Below are 21,199 nucleotides of genomic sequence, written 5' to 3'. Positions count from 1 at the left end.
GTCGATATGATGAAGAATTAAATGAAGGAAATGACGCGGCGTCATTATGCAGAAAAGTTTGCTTTTATGGAGTTAACTGCTGTATAGTATGTTTCAAAGTGTCTGCATATGGTAATTCCGTGCAGGCCCACTGTAATAGAATATATACAAACTATGTTCGCTAGTAAACGTTTTTAAAAAAAATTTCACTTATACATGCAGACCAGTTTATTTTATTAACAGGTGTTTTCTAAATATCACTTACGTACTTCAAGCGTATATAGTGGGAATAGAGATTAATATCCGGAAACGTACAACTTCTGTGTCACAGAAACAACCACATAAAATACGTACGGCACTCCCCCTAAACGCTCGAAAGGGTCGGTAACTCGCTGTGACTGTGATAACCAAAGAACTAATGTGGTAAAGTTGCTCAGTGTGAAGCGCTATTGTAACGGGCTGCTGACACCATTACAGGAATAGATATCTTTGTATAATTTCTCACAATAATACTGTAAATTTCTTTTATCCTTCACATATAGCAATGCTGACATGTTAAAGAATTGGTTACGAATGTAGTAAATACGTGGGTCACAATAAACAGTTATCCCTGTATCACCCAGAGTTACTGGACAATGGACTGCGTTATACGGCATGTTTGTCACTGTAAAACTAATACAGGATAATTCTACACAAGGGTTCGTAATCGAAATGATGCATTTGCAGTCTTCTCTACAACCCGACATTCTGTGTAGTTTAAATACATCCAGTATAGCATTTCCTCTTAACAGTTATTTGGCTTGGCGCTTATTTTTAAGTGCTGCATTGCACTGCTCTCTGCAGCTGCTATAGACACTGATCAAGAATTGAACATTATTAACCGTTAGTTTTGGTAGTAGGCACTGCCACAGTCCGCTGTGACCGAGCGGTTCTAGGCGCTTCAGTCCGGAACCGCGCTGCTGATACGGTCGCAGGTTCGAATCCTGCCTCGGGCGTGTTTGTGAATGATGTCCTTAGGTTAAGTTAGGTTTAAGTAGTTCTAATTCTAGGGGACTGATGACCTCAGATGTTAAGTTCCATAGTGCTTAGAGCCATTTGAATCATTTGAACCAGTAAGCACTGCTGAGCAAATCTATACTGACCACACTTATTAACAACAATAACAAAAACTGATGTGATTCTTCAATTTCTCCAGGCGTATTTTATGACGCAATAAATCACGGGTGAGCAGCCTGGTATGAGTGTGCATAGGATGTACATCAGCGCACCTGATGATGGTGACGTGATCGATTGCCGAAATATTGTTTCCTATGCACACTCATGCCAGGCTGTTCACCCGAGATTTATTTCGTCATAACAAAAACTGTCTTCTAGAGGTTAACAAGCGAAATTTTTGATTGTGTTGACGATCTCTTTGTAAGAAGGACGCAGCATGTTATCATGGTTGGAGAGCCGTCGACATATATGGAAGTAACTTTAGGTGTGCCCCAGAGAAGTTCATTGGGCTGTCAGTGTACATGTTGTATATCAAGGACCTTGCAAACAATATTAACAGTAATTTTAGACGTTTTTAAAATGAGATAGTTGTCTGCAATGAAGTCCTGTCTGCGAGAAAAGCTGCCCAAACATGAACCTGATTAGATTCCGGCCACTCCCACCGGAGGTTCGAGTTCTCCGTCGGGCATGCATGTGTGTGTTGTTCTTAGCATCAGTTACTTTAACTTAGTTGGAGTAGTGTGCGTCAAGGGACCGATGACCTTAGTAGTTTGGTCCCTTAGGAATTCACACATATTTGAAGAATTTGGTAAGATTTCAAAACGATACAACGATTGGCAACTGACTTTAAATGTTTATAAATGAAAAATTAATCACTTCAAAAGACCAAAAAGCCAATAACTTCAGACTACGATTTCAGTGAGTCACAATTGGAATCGGTAAGCTCATACGAATACCTAGGTGGAATAGGACAGATAACATAGGCTCAGTCGTGGACGCAGCAAGTAGCGTACTTCGGTTTATTGGTAGGTCACTAGGTAAATGAAACCAGTACATAAAGGAAATTGCTTACAGATCTGTCGTGCGATCCATCGAGAATATTGCTCAAGTGTGTGGGAGCTGTACCAGGTAGGACTAAAAGGAAACATTGATCGTGCATGGAAAAGGGCAGTACGAATAGCAACGGGTTTCTTGCCCAGGGTAGAGGGCCCGCGGTTTCTGAATGGAGCCGAACTCTGAAGCGCTTAAGGATGAGCACAAAACATCCAATGAGAGCCTATTTAATATGTTCCAAGAGCCAGCTTTACGTGACGAATCGAGAAATATACGAGGGGTGTTCAGTAATTAATGCAACACTTTTTTCTTGATTCCGATACACCATACTATTCCCTAATCTTTTCGTTACAAAACACTGTTTTTCAACATTATCTACGTTCAATGCGACGGTCTAACGCCTAATTACTGGGAGGGTTTCTAGACCCGCAAGGTGCTATTCTACCCGTCAATGTCGGAGCCAACGTCTTGCTGCATAAATAACCTCCCCGTACTCCACGTACTGCTTCCCGTGGTGTGCATTCTTCATTGGATCAAACACATGGAAGACGGGAGGTGCGAGGTCTGGGCTGTAAGGTGGCTGAGGAAGAGCAGTCAAATGATGTTCTGTATGGTTTTCTCGGAAGCGGAGACTTAGGTGAAGCCTTGCGTTGTCATGGAGAAGGAGAAGCTCGATTGCATTTTCGCGGCGACGAAGATACTAAAGTCACTTCTTTATTTTACTGTGGTAAGAACAATTTACTTCAGAGTTGGTCGTTGCACCGTGGGGTACCAAACTGAATAACCCCTTCAGAATTCCAGAAGACCGTCCACATGACGTTACCCATTGAGGCTGCGGCTCTGAATTTTTTCTTTGGGGGAGAAGTGCTGTGATGCCATTCTATGGATTGCCGTTTTATTTCCATTTGGAAGTGATGAACCCATGTTTCATCGCCTGTAACTATGTTCGATCGAAGATTGTGAGGATCGCAAGAAACTCCGCACAGATAATCCTTCGTGGCTCTTTCCTCTTTACAGTCTTCTGTTAGACAGCGAGGAACCAGTGGGCACACACCTTGAGCACCCCAACAGTTGGACGAATGTGTCAGCGCTAGCAACAGAGACGTCTAATAGTGCAGGGGGGGGGGGGGGTTCGGTTGTGATCCACCGATTACCTCGAATGAGAGTGTCCGCACGTCCCAGCATTGCAGGAGTCACGTCTGTGTGCGCGACCTTGTTGCGATGATTACAGACGACTCTCTCAACGGCTTACCGTGCTTTTGTCCACTGACAGGTGACTGTAGATATTCTGCAAGCGCCTATGAATATCTGCCTTGCTCTGGTTTTCTACCAAAAGAAACTCAGTGAGATCTCTCTGCTAGGAAGGCACCTCCGTTACTGACACCATTTTGAAGGCTACAAATAGCGCCGCCACCTATCGGCACTTCCTGAAACTGTAAATGCTGAAGCAAAAATATTCCACGACGTTCCATAACAAATTCCGCTTTTTTTCAACAGAAATTGGCCGAGAAAAAAGATGCAGTACTTATTGAATGCTTCTCGTACTACAGTCTCCTATGTATTACCGCCAGTGGGATCGTGAAGTCAAAATTACACTTATTACAGCGCACAGAGGCGTTCAAGCAATCATTATTTGTGCAGATACGCAAATGTAAAGGAAATACCCTTATAACAGGGGCATTGGGACGTACCCTCTGCCACGCACGTCAGTCTTTTGCAGAGTACGGATGCACGTGTAAATGTGGTTGTGGATGTCGGAGCCACGCAGTAACTTTATGGTGCTGTCACTAGAGGTACCGGCGCTCCATTCGACAGACCACCTTGTTCCACAATAGTGTACGCTCCAGGGCGGTTATGACGGGCCCGTCCGGAACGTTTTCATAGCCGACAATTTACGGCCTACTGGCTATTTACAAACAAGGCGTCACGTGGGCCAAAGCACGGCGTCGGCATCTCGGTCCCCTCCCCCCCTCCCTCCCACCAGTTATTTTACGCCTTCTCGCCTTACGGGTTTGGCTTCCTATTCGACACGCCGACACGCGTGGCGTACCTCCGGCACAACCGCACACACACACACACACACACACACACACGTAGCGGCGCAGACACAGAGGAGAGGCACGAATACCGGCCTCTCGCGCAGCACGGCCCGCCCCAGTATTTATTTACGGAGTCACCGCTCCCCTGTAATATTTCGCGCCCGCCCCTTATTTCCCAGGCACGGCGTCTCTTTAAAGGCGGCGGCCGACAGATTTACGAGGCACTCCTCGGTCCTCAGATCTCTCAAAACAGAGGCGCCTTTTTGCTCGCTTCTGCTCCTATTCCTCATCCGAGCGAGCCCGGCGCTCCGCATGCTGCGTTTTATTTCTCCCCGCCTGGAACCAAGCGGCACTTGGCGGCCACTCACACTGAGTCACGACATCGGCGAACGCGCCAGCATTCCGTACCGTGACGTTATGTGACCTGTGCCTGCATAAGTTTCTTCCGATGCGTCTCTGTCTTCCTGTGTTGAACCACAGATACGTTCTCTCAGGTGCACCTTACCATTGTGGTGTGAAGAATTACTTTTTCGTACCGCTTATGGTGGGCAGATCAAATAACTAATGAGGAGTTACTGAATCGATTTAGTAGAAAAGAAAGTCACTGCCCAACCTAAAAGAAATAAACAATGATGGAACTCATAGTGAAGCTTCGTGGTATAGTCTGATTGGTAAAGCCGACCTCACACGGGATGAGGCAGCTGACGTTGACGTGGACGCTGACTCGACATCGTACCTCACAAGACATAGCTCTGTCGGTACACAGGACATGGTGGTTAACTTGATCTGCGCTCGCAGCGCTCCCCAGCCGCCGTTGCCGGCTTCATTTGGCTCGCCAGCCACACAGCTTCTTTACGAACTGGACGCATGTAAAATAGCTTTGTTCATTGTGTTAGCGATTGTCGAAGAAGAGCGAAGAAAATCGCGAAGAATATGCTGGACTCGTCGATGTTTTGAATAGCGAATTGCTGGTAGTGCAATACTACATAATGCTGTACAATGATATCTACTTTTTTTTTTTTTTTTGGTCATCAGTCTACTGATTGGTTTGATGCGGCCCGCCGCGAATTCCTTTCCAGTGCTAACCTCTTCATCTCAGAGTAGCACTTGCAACCTACGTCCTCAATTATTTGCTTGACGTATTCCAATCTCTGTCTTCCTCTACAGTTTTTGCCCTCTACAGCTCTCTCTAGCACCATGGAAGTCATTCCTTCATGTCTTAGCAGATGTCCTATCATCCTGTCCCTTCTCCTTATCAGTGTTTTCCACATATTCCGTTCCTCTCCGATTCTGCGTAGAACCTCCTCATTCCTTACCTTATCAGTCCACCTAATTTTCAACATTCGTCTATAGCACCACATCTCAAATGCTTCGATTCTCTTCTGTTCCGGTTTTCCCACAGTCCATGTTTCACTACCATACAATGCTGTACTCCAGACGTACATCCTCAGAAATTTCTTCCTCAAATTAAGGTCGGTATTTGATATTAGTAGACTTCTCTTGGCCAGAAATGCCTTTTTTGCCATAGCGAGTCTGCTTTTGATGTCCTCCTTGCTCCGTCCGTCATTGGTTATTTTACTGCCTAGGTAGCAGAATTCCTTAACTTCATTGACTTCGTGACCATCAATCCTGATGTTAAGTTTCTCGCTGTTCTCATTTCTACTACTTCTCATTACCTTCGTCTTTCTCCGATTTACTCTCAAACCATTCTGTGTACACATTACATTGTTCATTCCGTTCAGCAGATCATTTAATTCTTCTTCACTTTCACTCAGGATAGCAATGTCATCAGCGAATCGTATCATTGATATCCTTTCACCTTGTATTTTAATTCCACTCCTGAACCTTTCTTTTATTTCCATCATTGCTTCCTCGATGTACAGATTGAAGAGTAGGGGCGAAAGGTTACAGCCTTGTCTTACACCCTTCTTAATACGAGCATTTCGTTCTTGATCGTCCACTCTTATTATTCCCTCTTGGTTGTTGTACATATTGTATATGACCCGTCTCTCCCTATAGCTTACCCCTACTTTTCAGAATCTCAAACAGCTTGCACCATTTTATATTGTCGAACGCTTTTTCCAGTTCGACAAATCCTATAAAAGTGTCTTGATTTTTCTTTAGCCTTGCTTCCATTATTAGCCGTAACGTCAGTATTGCCTCTCTCGTCCCTTTACTTTTCCTAAAGCCAAACTGATCGTCACCTAGCGCATTCTCAATTTTCTTTTCCATTCTTCTGTATATTATTCTTGTAAGCAGCTTCGATGCATGAGCTGTTAAGCTGATTGTGCGATAATTCTCGCACTTGTCAGCTCTTGCCGTCTTCGGAATTGTGTGGATGATGCCTTTCCGAAAGTCAGATGGTATATCGCCAGACTCATATATTCTACACACCACTTCCCCCAATGATTTTAGAAATTCTGGTGGAATGTTATCTATCATTTCTGCCTTATTTGACCGTAAGTCCTCCAAAGCTCTTTTAAATTCCGATTCTAATACTGGATCCCCTATCTCTTCTAAATCGATTCCTGTTTCTTCTTCTAGCACATCAGACAATATATACTAGTAGAAGTTATTCATTAATTCAGTCCAGCCGCGCGGCATTAACCGAGCGGTCTGATGCGCTGCAGTCATGGACTGTGCGGCTGTTCCCGGCGAAGGTTCGAGTCGTCCCTCGAGTAAGGGCGAGTGTGTTTGTCCTTAGGATAATTTAGGTTGAGTAGTGTGTAAGCTTAGGGTCTCATGACCCTACAGTTAAGTCCCTAAGATTTCACACACACAACTCAGTTCAGTTTTCATCCCATTTTTGTTTTAAACTTTAGCATAGCTAATGTATACAGTCTAATAGCATTTGTCAATGCTTAACGTCCATACTCTCGATGTTACATTGACTACCGACACTCTGAAATAACGCGCATCATCACACGGATTTCAAGATCGAGATTCGTTTTGTAATTGCATTCGAATGGAAGAGGAGTTTTTCTTTCGAAGCTGCTCACCATCACCGAAAAAGATATTTACTAGCAAGATACAGACATGATCCAGTCCATAAATCAGAGCCAGGTATAGAGACCTTACAAAAACGAATTCTTTCGGGGTGTGAATTGTGTTTACTTTCAGACATAGACTAGCGGTAACGTTACGATTTCTAGCTACTGGGAAACATTTTAGTCGTTGATCTTTGTAGCAAGTATTGCATCAAATACATTGTTTATAACAAATGAAATCGACTTTCAATATAATGCTTCTATTAAATGAATAAGGAAGACCCAGAATCTTTTAGAAAACAAAAGGTGGGAAAAACCTGAAAGGAGGTGGGCGTAAAACTAGTGTTTTTCTCTTCACAGCTCAAGGGCTCACGACGGTATCAACCACGCTACAGCTTCGACGTGGGCACGAGCAATCTGTACACGACAAGCACTGTCGAGAGAGTATCTACAAATGTCGTCATCTGCCATTTAATAACTGAGTTGTACCAAAAATACGCACATTATCACTGGGCCGTAGCGTTGAAACAGTATACTCTCGAAGAAAGTAAGTTACAACAAAATTTCAATTACAAGAAGCCTTTACCTACCGATACGAAGAGTCTTTCCATTTTATTATAACAAATTATAGCTTAAACGACACGTTTTAGAGAGATCCTCGAACTGTTGATGCTTTGTAACAACTTGTATTTATACCATATACTATATGAGAAAGAAAACCCAACAAATATACTGAAGCGGCAAAGAAATTGGAATAGACATGCATATTCAAATGAAGATGATTATCATTTCAAATTGCATCGAATGGATGGACGTGTACGGATATACAGACAACCTCCAAAATCCATGGACCCTGCATGTCGGTAGGGGACTGTTCAAGGTGGTGGAGGCTCTGTAGCGGTGTGGAGGGTGTGCAATTCGAGTGATATGGGACACCTGATACGTCTAGATTTGATTCTGACAGGTGACACGTAAGTAAGCATCCTGTCTCATCACATGCACCCATTCGCATCCATTGTGCATTCCGACGGCAATTCCAGTAGTACAATGCGACACCCTACACGTCCGGAATTGCTACAGAGAGGCTCCAGGAACACTCTTCTGAGTTTAAACGCTTCCGCTGCCCACCAAAATCCCCAGACATCTGGGATGCCTTGCAACGTGTTGTTCAGATACGATCTCCAGCCCCTCGTACTCTTTCTGATTTATAGAGAGCCCTTTAGGATCCATGGTGTCAATTCCCTCCAACACTACTTCAGACATAGTCGAGTGCATGCCACGTCGTGTTGCTGTACTTTTGCGTGCTAGCGGAGGCCCTACATGATATTAGGCAGGTGTACCAGTTTCTTTGGCTCTTCAGTGTATGATTAACGCCATACAGTATGGGGGTCCTATGTTCTGCTTGTGATTTAAAATGGTGCCGCATGTTATTGGCCACGTTCGTCTTCACGAGGCGAAAATCGGACATGCCACATTCTTTATTTCACGCTCCGCAGTGCAATGGAGATCGGGATTCTTGTCTGTGATGGCACCAGCTCCTCATTCACGTGTATGTTCACATATCGCGAGAGGGCAGCTTAATGGACGGAAGTGTTATAGGCAAAACTGTAGATTGAAGCCCAATCTAGAATGCAGTTTGCAGGTTGACATTTATGAAAGTGGCAGTAGTTGTTCAGAGAACAGGCTTGCAAAGAATAGAGTAGCGTGGTGTGTTGCACAAATTCATCTACGTACTGAAGACCACAACAACAAAAGGGTTCAAATGGCTCTGAGCACTATGGGACTCAGCATCTTAGGTCATAAGTCCCCTAGAACTTAGAACTACTTAAACCTAACTAACCTAAGGACATCACACACACCCATGCGACCGTAGCAGTCCCGCGGTTCCGGACTGCAGCGCCAGAACCGCTAGACCACCGCGGCCGGTACCACAACAACAAGAACAACACATGTTCAGTAGTATTACATACAAGACAACCAATGGAATGGTGGCGCTTCGACTGCCGGTCCGGCAATCCCGGTTTAAGCTTCCTGTGACTTCGTAGTTTTGCTTAAAGTAAGTTCTGGGATCGTTTCTTTGGATAGTCACAACCTTTCCCAATTCAAGATTCTACTCCTCCTCTCACTATCTCGTCGTCAACGGGACCTTAAATCCTAATCTTCCATCCTTCCTATGGAAAAGAGGTCACTCTCTTTGTCTGAAAGACCTAATTTGACAGCTGATGGGGTAGAAAATTTTATATGTCTATGAGAACAAGTCATGACACTTAATTAAAATGAAGTTTACTATTTTCGATACCGATTACGGTTCTAATTAACGGGAGCTATAATTTTCACAACAAAGTGTAAGAAATTGGTTACGGTTTCGTGGGCTCAAATTGAGTTACTGTCTGTCAGATTTTGTCTTGGTATTTCATCCGACATTTATTTAATGATTTTTCTGGCGTTTCGTCAGGACAGTTGGCTGGCACTGCCTGAGGTTCACTCTCCACTGTTGGTATCCAACGGGCAATACGTCAGTTTTGTATGTGATCCAGAGGGGAGAGAGAGAGACCGAGATTTTATCATGTTATTCTTTCGGCATGGACTATTCTTCTCTGCTTCCAGTCATGATATAACTCCATTCACTTCATAATTATTAACTAAAACTTGTTAATAATTACTAATTAGTTAAAATCCACAAGTATGGAGCTCGATTAAGCACCATGTTGTTACATCTCATGAGATTATTTTACGTTAATGATTTCCACGTAAACTCAATGTGTTTTTGTATGTCCATCCTTGTGGCTAATGTTGTGCAGGACTTATGCCATTCACTTACATAGTGAAATGAAACACCTACAGCGATCGTTCTGGTGTTATTTTATTGTTCATATAACAGAGTAACATCAAAACGACTGCTATAGGTGTTCTATTTTATTATGTCAGTTTACTGTGTCTTACATGGAACACAAATCAGCATAGACATAAATATATGTATATTTCAGACCGCTGCTGATGTCTGTCATAATATAAAAGCGAAACACATATGTCACGACACAAGTGTTTTCATTCAGTTGTATTCAGGGCATTCCTAATATGTAAATTACTAACGTAATTAATTGCCCTTGGACTGGCTGCTGCTTATTCGTGGTAATTAAAATAACCTTCAGAGATAATACAAAGTAGCATGGGACACTCTCGGCATTTTAGTATTATGACATGATCAGAATATAATTTTATAGCTCATTTTAGATAAACAATAGACTTGCACAGGAGACACGAGTCACTTCGTCCGTCATGTTCAGCTTTTCAGATGGCTGTCCAGCAAAGTTGTTGGCATCAACCAGACGGTGACAATTGTGATGACATGTACTTAGTAAGTGCACCGTCAATACAGGACACCTGTGAACAAAACAGATTATATTATGAATTCAGAAATGTTTAATTCGTCTTTTGATACATTAGTAACATGTACTCTTCAGTCGGAAGCTGATAGAGGATTGAATCTTGACTAATAAAAAGCACTGACGATTCATCATTGGAACTTGACAATAGTATGCACGACTATGCAGCGTTGTATAACACAGTTTGCTACTTTCTCTGGCGGGAAATGTTTCTAATTACAAATAGCTGCCATCGCTATGAACCGATGACTTACTGTAGTGAAATAACCTGATTCTTCTGAGGTCGATAAAGTTAATTTACTGTGTGTTTTAAATTTAGCTTATCGCTTTTAATACATACTGTGTATTGATGCATCCTTGTTCACATACGTTCAGGCACACCACAAATACATTAGACAACATGTATTTTGTAGATACACATATGCTAACATACATGTAAGCATACCACAAATTCAAACATACCACAAATACATTGTACAGTTTAAGCATACCACAAATACACTTGACAGTTCAGTCAAACATACCACAAATACATTGGACGGCTTAGTCACGTTCCTTAAATACACTGGAAAGTTCAGTCACACATCCGTTCAAGCAATCACTTTCCTCAAACACACTGAACAGTTCAGTCACACATACTTTCAGGCATACCACAAATACATTGGACAGTTCACTCACACGTATATTCGAGCATACCACAAATACATTGTTCACATACATTCAAGCATACCGAAAGTGAATGGCACAATTCACTCACGGTTCCTCAAATACGATGGACAGTTCAGTCACGTACACATTCAAACATATCACAAATACATTGAACAGTTCAGTCACAGATACATTGCTTACATACATTGAAGCATACTACAAATACATTGGACAGGTCAGTCACACATACATTCGAACACACCACAAATATATTGAATAGTTCAGTCACGTTCCTCCTCAGCTGTTTGGTTCTTAACAGTTTGCACATATAACGCTTTAATGTAGTTGTATCTCCAAGGAAGTTTAATATTCAAACTGAATCTGGGTAAACATGTCAAATTTCCTACATTCCATGTTACTTACACTGCAAAATCCTTCGTCAGGAAACTAGTTTAGTTCATGATAATTCCTATTGTATTTTTTCCTAACTAACAGGAACATTTTTGACAGAAAAGTCAAAGTTCGTGTGTTGCACATTATTGTTTATTATTGTCATTGCTTCATAATCACGACATGTTTATTGTAAATTCCTACCTTTCTACAGTTGGATCTCTGGTCCTCTCCCGTTGTAGCTGCTCGTCATAACCTACTACAAATGACTGCCGTCGGCGTCCATTTTAAACAAATTCCGCCGAAAATGAGTGCAAGCAAATTCTTACTACGGAGAATCGTCTATTTACTAACTGGATGTACTTAAAAGTCATTAAACAATTCAAGAACAATTTCTTAATAGGATTGTAGTGAGACCGCCATTTTGCAGTAGTAAAGCGTACACACATGATTACATTTATTATTTGCGTACATGCCCTTTAGCTAACACTTCACACAAAACCCATGCTATGCCCTTCCATTTATTTAATACCTTTAATTTACTTCGCAAAGTAAAATATTCAGCTGAAGATTTTGTCTTTTCACTGTATAACTAATTTACAAGCCACAGTTGGTACACACGTTCCTCTCTCACTAACAATATTATTAATACTTGGTAGTAATTGGTTCTTCATAATCCTTCCAATAGCATATCTTAATTCAGTGCACATCAGCCACAAAACGTCTCTCACTTGAAGCAGAGACATTAGCCATTGACTGCTACCAGAATACCTCCTTACACGTCGATTTTCACCAGTAAATACCTCTGTTAATTCTTCAGTCCTTCAGCTCTCCTCTCTGCTTTGATTTTACTTGTTCAGAATCCCCAGGAGGCTTTAAATATTAGATACTTCAACATAAAGTTCACTAAACAGCTTCAGTACATGGCACTTATGCCACGACGCAACAACATTCTTTACAGCTCTATTACTACTCAAGTCAAAAGAACCATTCTGGACAGCTGTTGAGGTCCAACTTTCCAAGATGGAAAACGTGTGGAAGGAGACATGGAAAAACAAACTGGCATATGACCTCGGAGACCCCACATGTACAGCAGGCTTGTAAATGCTTAGACGAACCTGGTGTCAACCAAACAGAATCCGAAATGGACAGAGGAAGAAGTAAATCCATCATTTACAAATGGGAAATCTCATTGTGTGACGGTGGAGTTTCATGGCAGACCATTGATCACACTGTATAGGAAAATTTCAAGAGATGTTTCATTGGAGACTGGAATGATATCATCAACGCCTCTGCAACTACACTGCAATGGACAGACCCTCTTGGCATCACACTGTATGGTCACCTGAGACCAGAGGTCTTGCATATTCCTTTTGTATTTTACTGTGTAAATATTTCTGTGACTTGTATACATGTATCCAAACGACAAAAATTAAAAATGTCGATCTAATAATCTCTTAGACGTGAGTTCATTTTATAGTATACAGTTAAAGTACTTCTTTTAATACCCTTACCCACAAGTCCCAGATCAAATACATAACACTCCCTCCTTCCAATTTTTATAATGGTCTTCACTAGTGTACTTCCACCCCAGCTATCAACATAACTGCCTTTGTCCAATGATTATTAAGTCACATAAATTTTTCTTAATGGAAAAACTCTCGAAAAATTCATATTTGTATGAGAAGAAATAGGCCAATAACTATACTAGAATATACACTAAACACAAAAGAGATATTTAGCATTTAGCCAGAACACATTAGAACATTGCAAAAATATCCATTTCAATCTGTTCTACTGCAGTTCCATGCACACAGGCAACGGTGTCAACAATCACGTGCCACTTGTGTGCTTAGACAATGACATCGCATGGAGGCAGTAGCTTTCTGGAGCAGTTATAACTTTAGTACCTTCTTCGGAAGTGGCAGAATACAACTAGTCTCTTTACACGTTGTGCTATTCCAACTGTAGAGAGAGTTACGTGCTATCTGTGGTAACACGGAGAATGAAATAATAAACCCCTTCTGTAACCAAGTGCTATTTTCTAGCTGCATATTTATCGCTGGTGAGAGTAGCAATTATTTTTATTTTCCATTTTATTTTACTGTGTATGACAGGGCCGGTGGAAGAAGGTGTAATATTTCTGTTTCGCCATAAAACCGGGATCATTAGCCTTTATAAATCAGTATAAGAATACATTTCTTGATTCATGATTGTGAGAAGGATCGGATATGGTGTTTTAGATAAAATACACAACGGAATATTTATTATTTGAGGAACTGGTAGGGAGTCTAGGTTTACGTCTATAAATTTTTAAGATCTACATCCACACTCTGAAATCCACATTTTTTGTGTGTGGCAGAGGGTATTATTTCTAAAATGATTATTTCTACCAATCGCGTTCCATTCGCGACTGGTGCGTGGTAAGAAAGATTGTTGGTGAACCACCGAATGAGGTCTGATATATTCCAGTCATTTCGCGAGAGACAAATGTAGGAGCAACTACCACACGGGTAAGATAAATATATGGAAACACCGCGGGAAATGCATGTTTGAACAAAAATGCAGATGCTGACCAAGTTTATATGTTGTGCTGTTATACGCTGAAGAGCCAAAGAAACTGTACACGTGCCTAATACCGTGTAGGGTCCCCACGAGCACGCAGAAGTGCCGCAACCTGACGTTGCATGGACTCGACTAATGTCTGAAGTAGTGGTGGGGGGAAATCACACCATGAATCCTGCAGGGCTGTCCATAAATACGTAAGAGTAAGGTGCGTAATTAGATTACATGTAATTTAATGTACAACAGAACAATGGATCAGAATTATCTTAAATGTTGTCTTGACACCGGTGGTCCTATGGACTCTGGCATGCACTTTCACCTACTGAGATAGTGTTAACAGAAAGCAACTGAAATTAAATTAGCAAGTAACCGTATAAATAGAGATGGTGCGTTTTGTTTCAATTCTGCATGGAATCCTGCTCTCTCTCTTTTTCTCTCTCTCTCTTGTCAAAGAACAGATGGACAGAGTTAATGCTACCTCATCTGTTGATGATTAATTTCACAATCTATAACTTCTGATGTCGGTCATCTTTGGTTTCTGACAGTGCAAGTGTAAGGTATCCCAGATATGCAGGTAAAAGTGTTCCTGTCTGGGGAGTTTGGTGGACAGTGGAAGTGTTTAAACTCAGAAGAGTGTTCCTGGAGCCACTCTGTAGCAAATTGTGGACGTGTGGGGTGTCGCATTGTCCTGCTGGAATTGCCCAAGTCCGTCGGAAATCACAATGGACGCAAATGGATGCAGGTGATCAGACAGGATGCTTATTACATGTCACCTGTCAGAATCGTATCAGGGGTCCAATATCACTCAAACTGCACAGGCCCCACACCACTACAGAGCCTCCACCAGCTTGAACAATCTTCTGCTGACATGCAGGGTCCATGGATTGAAGAGGTTGTCTCCATACACATACACATCCATCCGCTAGATACAACTTGAAACGAGACTCGTCCGATCGGGCAACATATTTCCAGGCGTTAACAGTCCAGTGTCGGTGTTGATGGGCGCAGGCACGGCGTAAAGCTTTCTGTCATGCATTCACCAAGCGTATACGAGTAGGCCTTCGGCTGCGAAAGCCCGTATCGATGATGTTTTGTTAAATAGTTCGCACGCTGCCAATTGTCGATGGCGCAGCATTGAAATCTGCAGCAATTTGCGGAAGGGTTGCACTTCTGTCACGTTGAACGATTCTCTTCAGTCGTCATTGATCCCGTTCTTGCAGGATGTTTTCCCGGCCGCAGCGATGTCGGAGATTCGATGTTTTACCGGAATCCTGATATTCACAGTACACTCGTGAAATGGTCGTACGGGAAAATCTCCACTTCATTGCTACCTCAGAGATGCTGTGTCTCATCGCTCGTGTGTCAACTATATCATGATAATCTGTCATTCTAGCTGCAGTAACGGATCTAACAAGTTTGCCAGACACTTGTTGTCCTGTGTTAGTGTTGCCGACTGCAGCGCCGTATTCTGCCCGTTTACATATCTCTGTATTTGAATATGTATGGCTATACAAGTTTCTTTGGCTCTTCAGTGTATTCGACCATCTGTGCAATATCCTGAATATTTTGCGAAATCAGTTGTAGTCAGAAAATTGACCTGTCTAGTTGTCAGTACGTTACGACGGTCTTTAGTGCATTCCAACGTCGGCAAATTGTTGGTGTTCGTGCGGTGCGGGCTTCCGTAACCAAGGGGGCCGAAGTGTTTGGTTTTGCAAGAGGCTCCATATCGAAGATTTATAACTGCAGACAGGCAAAGCGGGAAACATCATTCGCTAAGTCACATCGTAGTCGAAAGTGTGTTTTGACATATCGAAGCAGATGGTCATTTAAGAGCAATGTGAGGAAAAATAAGAAGACAGCAAATTCAGAAGTGACTATAGAACTGAACGTCGCACTTTGCCAACCCTGTCAGAACCAAAACGACACCAAGGGAGCTCCGTAATCAGGAAAACACAGGGCGAGCTGAAATTCCAAAACCACTCATCAGTGGTGTAGCTGAATCCATAAACCCTAAACGATGGAGCTGTGGAAGTAAGTCATTTGGTGGTGTCAGCCTTGTTTCACACTGTTCAACTTCTGGCCGAATTTACGTACCAGGAATGAAACACGGTGGGAAGTCGGTTAAAAAGTGGGTAGCCTCAACGCGATATTCTTCAAATTCACATTACTGCCAAGGGTTACGTGACCACTGTGGCTGATAGGTCCATCTCATGGTACAATGTTTGTTCCCCAAATGTGACGCTGTGTTCCAAGACGACAGGTATTTGCACACACAACTCTCATCGTTCAGGCCTCGTTTCGTGAGCACCGGGATGAATTGTCATATATCTTCTGTCCATCCCAATTATAAAATCCCAATAATATTCAGCCTTTGTGGTCTACTTTGCAGGGAAGTGTCTGCGATCACTATCCTACTCCATCTTCGTTACCTTAGCTTGCGACTATTTTGCACGACAGTTGTGTAACATTCCTTTGAAAACAATACAAGACATGCGTTTATCCATGCCGAGACGACTGGGAGTTGTTTTGAATGCCAGGAACTTTACCACACCGTATTAGAAATACTAATGTGTTGCCACTATAGTAGGCATATTCGTCTTGTGAGAAACAGCAGCTGTATTGTTCACATGACTTACGGGAATGCAGACGGGTGACGTCTTCGACAACCGCCTATATTTCGACAGGAGCACGCACTGTCATTTTTCAAGATATAGCTGGAGCAAGTAAGCATTGTGCAAGGGAATTTAAAACCTCGATTCGCAAATAAACTCTGGAAAGATACAACACTCTCTCTCTCTCTCTCTCTCTCTCTCTCTCTCTCTCTGTCTCTGTCTCTGTCTCTCTCTCTCTCTCTCTCTCTCTCTCACACACACACACGGACACATATACACTTACACTCACATTGTAAACACTTGCACTGTCAGAAACCAAAGATGACCGACGTCAGAAGTTATCGATTGTGAAATTAATCATCAACAGATGAGGTAGCATTTACTCTGTCCATCTGTTCTTTGACAAGAGAGAGAGAGTAAAAGAGAGAGAGCAGGATTCCATGCAGAATTGAAACAAAACGCACCATCTCTATTTATACGGTTACTTGCTAATTTAATTTCAGTTGCTTTCTGTTAACACTATCTCAGTAGGTGAAAGTGCATGCCAGAGTCCATAGGACCACCGGTGTCAAGACAACATTTAAGATAATTCTGATCCATTGTTCTGTTGTACATTAAATTACATGTAATCTAATTAAAAATGTGAAACTGAGACAGAACAATGAAGGAGAGTTATCCAAATAATGCGGAATGAAAGCTCACATAACTCCAGCAATAAAGCATTTTGTGATACATTACCCCTCCCTGGTAGCGTGCACCACTGACAGCATAATGAATAACCGTTCATACCACCCAGAGGTACGTAAGAAAGCCTTTTTTTTACACTGCTTGATCAATAGGATCATCAATCATCATTTAGAACAAAATTAAGCTATCGAAAATTTATGTATACTAAAATAATAAGACTTCTAATATCAGCTACAGCAGGGCAAGAGCAACACAGAAAAGGAAATTACATTGATATTAGATGCAGACCAGAAGAAACGAACTGCATTGCTTTGCCTTATTATTGTGTTACATCAGATAGAAAAGTCCGTAATTTTCGTAAAATTCACCTGCGTATCTCGTATCCCACGGAGAACAAGATAAAGAAAACAGTCAGTCCCATCACCCACTGAAAAAAAAATCCAGTCAGAAATTTGTATAACCAAATATGGTGAATTTGAAAATTCCTGTGTGAGGAACACAGGTACATGTTTGTACAGAAGATTTTGTGTTAATGAATATCGTAAATCCTGATTTTGAGCATATATTTGAAGTTGAGTTTTATAGAGCTTTCAGAGTATAGCCAAAATACGAACTCAATGAAAAAAAAGTCTTCAAAAATAAAACTTTTTCTGAATTTTTTAGGCATTTACTCTAATGTATCGTAAGTACACAGCTTTAAATATGTAAAACCCAGCCATTATGTATGTCGTCCATAAGTTGGTGATTCTTGATCGATTTAATGTACTCGTTACCTTAGTCCCACGTCAACCTGGATGCCAATAACAAATTTACTAATATTATCAATTACAATCAGTGACTATTACCATCAAAAGTAACACAGAGAAGAAAAGAGTTAAGTAAAAACAGCAACGGTTAAATTCGAATATTTGGAGAAGCTGTGGACCTATATTACAAGTAACCACAATTTATTGGTTATCAGCCTCAGAAAAAAACTGGAAAAATTGCCAAAAGATGGGAAATGAAGGAGATGGGAAAAGGATAAATGGAAAGTAGCGATGGATGTAGAGAGTTAAACAGGTGCGTTAAGAACGGGTTGAGTCAAAGGAGGGGGAAGGAATACTGTAGAATAGATAGTTTTGAGAGATGAAATAGTGAAGGCTGTAGACGATTAAATAGTTAAAAGGGAAAGACACAGCAGATAGCGTAGGACAACACGAGACACTGAATTTAACTGACAAAAAGAGAAAACATAGAAATGAAGCAGATGCGGGAGATGAAAGTGAATACAGACCTGTAAAAATAGCTTTGAGAGAAAGCGCAAATCTGCTAAGCAGGTGCGGCTACAGGACAAATGCATGTCTGTAGTATAGTGGGTGATTAGGGGAAATATAGATTCCACATGATGGAAAACTAAAGAGACCTTGGGTGAGACGAGATGCAGCTGTATGCATATCAGACACTCAGATGGCAATCCAGTACTACACAAAGCAGGAAAATTAGGAATGTGGAAGTGATATAATCAAGGGCTTCACAAGGAATAAGAACTTGAAGACAGTGCTATAGAATCTGTAGTGGACGCAAATGAATATGAGATAGGCGATATGGCACTGAAAGAATGAGTGCTGAAAGGCTTGAAGCACTGCACCCTGGAGTAGATGAAATTCCCTCACAATTATTGTCATAATTTGGATAGCCAGTAATAACGAAACTATTGCAACTAGTGTGCAACGTTTATGAGTCAAGTATGGCACAGTAATTCCAGTTGCAAGGAAGACATGCGCTGACAAGGGTGAATATTACCAAGCAATGCGTTTAATAATTCATGATACCAAAATACGTATAGGAATTATTTACAAAAGGATGGAAAAATTGGTAGAAGCAGGCCCCGGAGAAGATACCGCGCCGGCCGGGGTGGCCGTGCGGTTCTAGGCGATACAGTCTGGAACCGCTACGGTCGCAGGTTCGAATCCTGCCTCGGGCATGGATGTGTGTGATGTCCCTAGATAAGTTAGGTTTAAGTAGTTCTAAGTTCTAGGGGACTGATGACCTCAGAAGTTAAGTCCCATGTGGTCAGAGCCATTTGAACCATTTTTTTAAAGATCCCGCTGTATTCCGAACAAACGTAGCACGCGAGGCAATACTGACTCTACAAAGTATTATACAAAATAAGGTAAAGGAGGACAGACCTACGTAGCATATGTAGAATTAGCGAAAGGTTTTGACAATACTGAGTGGAATACCCTCTTGGAGACTCTGAAGTAAGCCCGATTAAAGTACAGGGAGCGTACTGTTATTTACAGTATGTACAGAAATCAGACTAAGTTGTCGAAGTTCATTCGTCACCAGTAGACAACAACAAATATTTTTTAGAAACAAGAACTCTTAGTATTGTTTAGTAACGAAAGTAGATGTGCAAATGATGTATTTTATTTTATTCGTGTAACAACTTATAACACTCTTCAGTTCAAAAATAGTTTTTATTTCTTCAAATAAGTTACGGGAATGCAGCCGGGTGACGACGTCGACAGCTGTCGGTATTTAGACAGCTGACCACCCTGTCATTTTCAAGACAAAACTGCAGCAATTAAGCCCTGCGTAAGTGAATTTGAGACCTCGGATTGCAGAGCAATTCCGGAAACATAACCCACACACATACTGTAAACACTGTCGCCACCACACAACCAAAGACGACCGATGCCAGACGTACCTCTAGTGAAAATTGCTAAGCAACGTGTGTTGTAGCACTAACTCAGTGTGTCTGTCGTTTGACAAGGGAGGAAGAACGATTACACCCAGAATTTAAACGGAAGCTCCATCTATATTTACATAATTGCTTGCTAATTTAATGGCAAACGCTTCCTTAATAACGCTATCCCAGTAGCTAGAAGTGCAGGCCAGAATCTCCTTGTTGTTATATACCACAGGGTGATCGATGCCAAGACAATGTTCTGCGACAGCTGATGTGTTCGGTTGTGTGTGACGCTTATGCTCAGTACACCGGTTCTCCACGGTCCTGACAATCTGATGAGCTACAACAACTGCAAGGAATACAGCAGTTACGGGCCTTGCGCAAATCAAGGTCGTTCTTAACGGAACGTAAAAGGATTGTAATCTCAGATGGAGGTCGGAAAAAGCATTTCATATCATGTTTTTCCAAAATACGATCAATCTTGTTGGAGACCCTCGTTTCGTAAAGCAGAAAGGCCGCAGACTTCGATGTCAACCCCGTGTTATCACCACTCACCCGGTGCACGGTTTGTCAGTAGCGCAACGCACATCTGATCTGTCTTCACTATGTTCTTTCAGATGGAAGATTACCTCAAGATGTCTTAACTCAGCTGACATACTCTCTGGGTCCGAGATGACATGGGTTCTGTGAACCAAGATGCAACGTCCTACGCGCTTAGCTGAATTGTGACAACTATTAGCCTGTAGGTACAGCTCAGTGTGTGCAGGTTTAGTATGAACGGCATGTCGCAACGTACTATCAGGGTTCCTGCTGATCAACATATCGAGGAAAGGAAGGCTACCAACGTTTTCCACGTCCGTTATGAAACGAGTATTCCGGCGTATTGAATTCAGGTGTTGTGAAATGTATCGTCTGTGTATTTGAAAAAGCCCGCAGATTTCAAAGCTGCAGACTTTAAGACACATTCTTCGAAGTCTTTGTGGTAAAGTGGCTAGTGTTGCTACGTCAGGATCACGGGATCCCGGGTTGGATTATTGGTCGGGTCACCGAATTTTCCCTCCCAGGGACTGGGTGTTTGTTTTGTCCTCATCATCATTCGGGAAGTGGCGAGATTGGAACTGTAAAGATTGGGAACTAGTACGGGCGCTGATGACCAAGATGTTGAGCGCCCCACAAACCAACATCA

The sequence above is a fragment of the Schistocerca cancellata genome, chromosome 9 (genome assembly GCF_023864275.1).
Source record: "Schistocerca cancellata isolate TAMUIC-IGC-003103 chromosome 9, iqSchCanc2.1, whole genome shotgun sequence".
In the NCBI taxonomy this organism is placed as follows: Eukaryota; Metazoa; Arthropoda; class Insecta; order Orthoptera; family Acrididae; genus Schistocerca; species Schistocerca cancellata.
The sequence above is the reverse complement of the archived record's forward strand: the minus strand, read 5'-3'. Positions refer to the sequence as shown.